We start from the raw sequence: 6,837 nt of genomic DNA, 5'->3' as shown, positions 1-6,837 counted from the left end.
TGGAAAATTTAGGAGATGCATGGTTGCAGATGACACAGGATGAACAATTATCTATAAGTAGACTTTCCAATTTTTTTTGTGGCTTACATGCCCTTGTTCATATTGCTGAGGCAGCTTCGAAGTCCCTCCTAGAAACAGAAAACATTCTTTTCGAGTCAGGAGCACCATCTTTCGATACAGGGTTTAGAACAAAACAAGAGGCAGGAGCCGTCCGATTGATTAGGACAACGAGCAAGGGATTTTCATGTGGTGGGGATGAGAAAAGCGGCGCTTATGGACAATTTAATTTATTTGTGAAAGACTTTTTGAAAGAGAATAATTTGAAAAGTGTACCAATTCCAAGATTTCATGGAAACAGATTTAATATTTTGTTTTCAACAGCATCAAATGTTTTTTTCATGCACGAGAAGGTGAGGGAGTACTTGAGAGGAGACAATTCGAATAGACTATTACGTTCTATTAAATTTGACATTGAAGTACCAGAGTATCTAGCAGGTTGTAAAGCCCTTGGACTTATCTCTTATTTCATAACAACTCCATTGTGGTGCCTTGTGGAAGATAGAAATGTACATATCATGGATTCAGCACAATATTACAGAGAAATAGTGAATTTTATAGATGATTGTATTGAAAACACAGAAACATTCATTGATGGAGGACTTATGCTATCCTTTAGCCACTTTACAGAGGATGCAGTTTACCGAGCACTTGTGAAACCATGGGTTCATGATAATTTCGTTGTTTTGATACTTAAGTCAATTTTGACTGCTATCAATGTGACTGTGAAAAAACTTTTTGGAGATTTCCTTGAAGGCATGTTTGATAATCCATCAGATATGGCACGTGAGAGAACAAGTTCAGTACCTAAACACAATAAATTTTCAGAATCTATATTTGGACATGTGGACAGAATCCTTAGAGAGAAACCAAGCATCACAACAATAGCCAAGGAGGCCATTGTTATGTTCTGTCACAATAAAACTTTACAGTGGTTAGAAACTCATACAGACAAGGAAAAGCTGATTGCTTCAGCAAGACTTAATGTGAAAACTGTGAGAGAAAATTTTAAAAGAAGACAGGCAGAAATTGAAGCCAAAAGGAAAGAGATTGTGCTTGAGAAGCTTAGAGCAGCTGAAATAACGGAGCAAAATAGATTACAAAAACTTCAAAATTGCACCAATAAAATGTTGGAGTGGGGTTTATGGCAGTCAGAAGAACAAGTAAATTATCATCTGTCTCTTTGTAAAACTAAAAGGGAAAAACAAGATGGTCTAAAGGCCCAACTATTGTTCCGAAAAGAGGTCCTGCAACAAAAGTTAAAAGATGATAAATATAAGAACATTTACTCATTCTCAAAGAATGTGGGAGGGAAGAGAGTGCTATTAACAGTGGATGAACTTGTGCAGAATCTGAAAGTTTTGATTAGGCATGCCTTTTCCATACCTTCTGCTGAAGAAGAGGATAATCCAATTTTCGTTGGTCGAAAAATTAGGATGAAGTTTCTCAGTGAGGGTCAAGGGGGTGAACACTGGGAGACTGGATTTGTTATATCAAAGGTATTTATTTCACTCAAAAAATCAAAATTTATGTGTAATTCAAATATGTTTATAATGTCAAATTCAAATTGATTGCCTCAAGTGTTTATACATGCAGTTTTAAATTCATATTTTAAGTTGAGGAGGTAAGCCTTTCCCTTTTCTCTGACTTTTATTTGTAGAAGTGTAATTTAGTACTTTCTAATACCCGGTATATGCATGCAACTTGTAAAATAATATTCTTAGTGTAGATGCACTAAAACTCTTTGTAATACACTGTATATCTGTATGCTTTGCTTGCTTGATGTGTGTGCCTTAGTCCTGGAATGCAATAAAAACAACTTGTACTAATTATAATGTGGGAGATATTTATCAATTATTTTTATTTCAAAATGACAATTACATGAAATAAATTAAATTATACAACCGCTCATTGCATTCTCATTCAGTTTGACTAAATACATGTATAATTTGAGCAAGATTTATTACAAAACTTTTTTCTTTTTTTCAGGTTCCAGGTTATCCAGAGTGGTCAAACGTTAAGTTTGACCTCGATCCTGCAATTTACACTTATAAACTTTCAGAAGATTATAGTGCTGGTGATTTAGAAATATTGATGTAATTTACATCAATATTTCTAAATCACCGGTAATGTACTGTATTGTATTAAATGTACTGAAATAAATAATTTTGAGAAAGTTTGTGACTATCTTTTGTCCAGGGATTGAGTTTTAGGCCATGTATGTCAGTCGACGCTTCCTTTTTTATCAGGTGACAGAATGAAAATCGTGCCAGTCATGAATTCAAATGTCCATAACTTCCTTATTTTTTAACCTAGACAAAAGAAACATACATCATTGAATTTGTCTTTAAAAACCCTTTCTTTTGATATGCAACAATGTAGGATTTTAAAAAAAATGTAAAATCCTTTGTCCTCGTTATCATCATTCATTTGAGTTTGGCATAAATCGGGTAGAAACCATTACTCAGTATAATTAAGTACAAAAAAATGAAATTTTGTGCATTGATAGTTTGTAAAATAATTTTGACAGTCTAATCACTTAAATTTTGTGACTAGATTAAGTAAAAGAAAAAAAAACAATGGTTGAATTTTTTTCTGTCTATCAAAATCTATTGTATCCAAAATAGCCATACCGAGACAAAATTATACAATAGTAACATTTTGTGAGGGTGGCATGATTCGTATCACCCTTTAACATTTGTATGCAGATTTGATTATGGCATCTGCTCCACTTGCTTGTTTACAATTACATATTACATTGGGGGATGGGGGGTGCTGCAGTGCAATGCCTAGTGTTTTGAACATTAATTCTTATTCATAGCAATCCCCACACCTATTAAATAAATCTTACTGTGGAATTAATTTGAAGAATTAGTAAGTGAGATAGACTTGACTTTACTGGTCCCCACTCCCACTGCACTATGATGTAAGATTTAAATCACTCAAGTGAAAAGGGAAAAATCTTGCACACTATTCAGCTGGTTATTTATCCATTATCCATTATTTTCCTTTAGGAAATTTCTCCACTTAATATCTACCATCTTAACAAATGCTTAATATATTTATCATTAATGTAGAACCCATAATGACTGTTAAATGTAGTAGTGTTAGGAGAAATGTTAGAGTTATCTTTCTTGTGCAGGAGACTGCACTCTAAACTAATAACTGCTTGTCATCATGTTATCACTAACCAAACCATTTTCTGCTTCCACTGCCTTTAAACACAGTTTCAATTTAAAATTCCCACTCATTAATTAAAAGATAAGTAACAGTACTTTGTTTTTCTAAAAATAAATTGCTATTTGACACTGCATTTTACTAAATGCCTTCTTTAGTTTTTCTTTTTTAAGTATCTGACTTTTTATCTCTGTTTTGATGGGAGATGACACATGCACCACTTAACAGATTTCCGGAATTAAATTTGGCTAAACGAGTAAACAGAGATTTCAGTACTTGTCTTTTCTTTCAGACAGCATCATGTGAATATTGTTATTAAGTAGATCTGTCCTGACTCCCGCAGTGTACTCAGTGTTTGGACAAAATGAGGAAGTCCCTCTATATAATTATAATGCATGTTGAAAATGTATCTCCATCATGCAGTGTTCTTTAGTGGAATAAGTTCATGAGTCTACTTTCATTGTCTGCTCAGTGGTACTTCAGTTTCAATCTCTTTAAACGTGTTAAACTTGAACTTGTATTGATCAGTAAACAATGAAAATGATGCTTAGTCAGTCCCACTGAATGTAGACGGAACCTGTGATTTATTTATTTATACCAAAATTAATGAGTTTTTAATCCAGGTTTAACATGTTTAATGATAAAGTTCTGCTGGTCCAGTGATTTTCAGACTATTACTTGTGTCAATAACTGTTGATCGTGTTGTCAGATAGAGAATTTTTTTCATTTCTGTGATGAATAAATCTATTTAATGCAGGAATGATGCACTCACTAGATTATAGATTTTAAAGTCACCGAAACCCAAAAATTATCATGTATAAAATATTTAATTAATCTGATTTAGAAGATGAGGATAATTTATGGGCAGAAGTGTTCTGATGTTGATTTTACAAATACCTGATACCTTGGTTTTTATAAAATAAAATTGTTAAAACGTGAAAAAAAAAATCCAGAATAAATGAAAAGTTAACATATTTTCTCTTAAAAGTTAGATAAAATGGGAAGAAGAAAATGGTCAGGATTTATGTTAAGCTTCTTAAGTTTACCTGAGCTGGATGCAAGTTATTCATATATTGAAATTTATTACACTACATTCCTTATTTTGTGTACTCTAGATCTAAATCATGATTTCATAGAGGAAAGTTGTATAATGATTAAAGAGTCCTCATCAAACTATGTATCTGGTATTAAGTCTTAAACCAGATTCAGGTGGGCCCAAAGTGGTGACATAACTTGAAAAACAACCCATGATGCTCAGGTGACTGTTCAAGCCCATAGGCCTCTTGTTGAGAAATTTTTTGAAACTAAGTACCCAGTGATTATATTTAGGTTACTGATTGATTGGTCCTCTATGGTGTAGTGGTATTTGTATAACAATAGATGTATCTATTTCATTTGGAGCCCTGGATTGTGTAACTAACACTTGAAGCAGCTTTACATTAAGTGACTGGGAAATCCCTCATCTGCAAGAGACATGCAAACATCCCATTACTCTGACTAATAACTGTTTATGGTCCAAGCTTCAACTGTATTCTTTAAGAAAGTAGATGTGCATTCGATTTTCAGATTTAGTAAAAGAAATCAATGAGGAGCCCTGCAGTAAGATGTGAAGACAGTTTGTCTGCTTGTCAGTGTTCATAATCTTACTTAATCCTGCAGATATTGGCAGCTATTCTCTGAATTCAAAGTTGCCAAAAACTAACTACCAATCAATAGTTGTCTTAAGCTAAACATGCTAAAGGAAAGAATTAATCATTTATAATCATGAAAAAAAGATTCATCACATTTTTCACTCGAATAGTTTTAAATGATAATACATTGATTGTTTAATGGCCTTAATCCTAATGTCCCTCAGTTGTAGAGACCCTTAAGTTAATCCTAATGTCCCTGTCTTGTAGAGATTTTTAATCCTAATGTTCCTGGGTTGTAGAGATTCTTAATCCTAATGTCCCTGTGTTGTAGAGACCCTTTAGTTAATCCTAATGTCCCTGTTGTGTAGAGATCTTTAATCCTAATGTTCCTGGGTTGTAGAGAACCTTAATCCTAATGTCCCGGTGTTGTAGAGACCCTTTAGTTAATCCTAATGTCCCTGTGTTATAGAGACCCTTTAGTTAATACTAATATCCCAGGGTTGTAGATTCCCTTAATCCTAATTTCCCTGTGTTGTAGAGACCCTTAATCCTAATGTCCCTGGGTTGTAGAGATTCTTAATCCTAATGTCCCAGGGTTGTAGAGTCCCTTAATCCTAATGTCCCTGGGTTGTAAAGAGCCTTAATCCTAAAGTCCCTGTGTAAGTGTTATAGTGATCCTTAATCCTAATGTCCCTGGGTTGCAAAGACCATAAAATGAATAATTTTTATCCCTCTATTCTATACATTAAATTTGATTTAAATTAATTTTACAACATCATCATAGTACATCACAGTATTAAATTAAAAGAAGAAATTGATCGAACTAGCTTGTATTCAAAAACCTTAATATGCACATTGGACAAAATTGATATAGCCAACAATGGATTATCTACATGATCTAAGTATTGATGTATCCTTATATGACTTTGTAAACCCTGCCTATTTGGTCAATATCGGATATTAAGTTATCACACATTTTACATTGATTGTCCTAATGAGCCACTTGAGATTAATCAGGGATCTGTAACATAAATTTTTAAAGAGAGTAACTACACAGAATGTGATCTTGTCTCAGAGATGCTAATTAATTAAGGATAACCTTTGAAATCCTTGATTTTGTTTTTTTTTTCTCTTAATTTTTCTGTAACATTCAAAACACAAATATTGATGATAGTACAAAATATGCCTGTTTTAATGGTTAAGAAATAGAAAACAACTTTAAATTGACTGCATAAAAAAACTAGGAAAAAAAAAGTGTCATACATCACAGACTTTATGCTTATTGTGTGTTATACAGTAATATGATTAATTATTCAGTGTTTGTATTGTTCTGTATACAATTCCTGTACCAAACACAATGTTTCAGATTGTATCCATTATGTCAATATTCTGTATGCTTATGTCTGTCCTTGGCGGCTTTAGTTAATAAGTCTGGCAGACTTTTCTCTCATCACTCTTTATTTACAGTATCTTTTGGAGACTAGAATTAATGAGGGGTATTGAGAGAGACCTGATAATTCCAGTCAATACAGAATTCAAAGTATCAATAGCTAGTTATGAACATGACAAATGGAATTCTTGCTCCTAATTAAGATGGGATTAGCTGTACTTTTGAGGAGTGCTGTATTGAAAGGAATTAGGATTAGAAATATAAGGGATTAAAGTATCTAATGGGAGTAGGAATAACTTAGGGAGCAGGACTTCTTATGTGGCGTTGGACTTTAAGTTTGGGATCAGGATCACTGATTTGTTGTTGGACCTGGAATAAATAAGGAACCAGAATTACTAATTTTGAGTTAATCTCTGGATTTTACTTGAAGAATTAATTAATAAATATATAGAAAAAGGATTTTTATATTAATTCAGAATAATGGGTCTGAATTAGAACTGGAAGTGGTTAATTTTAGTTGGGATCTAGATTTCTAGTGAGGAATAGGGAGTATTTCATTTGAATAATCAGTGTAGGTGTTTA

Source organism: Saccostrea cucullata, unplaced genomic scaffold, assembly GCF_032062105.1.
Source record: "Saccostrea cucullata isolate Sc308-1 unplaced genomic scaffold, CSIRO_AGI_Scuc_v1 ctg9530, whole genome shotgun sequence".
Classification (NCBI taxonomy): Eukaryota; Metazoa; Mollusca; class Bivalvia; order Ostreida; family Ostreidae; genus Saccostrea; species Saccostrea cuccullata.
Note: the sequence above shows the minus strand (reverse complement) of the source record.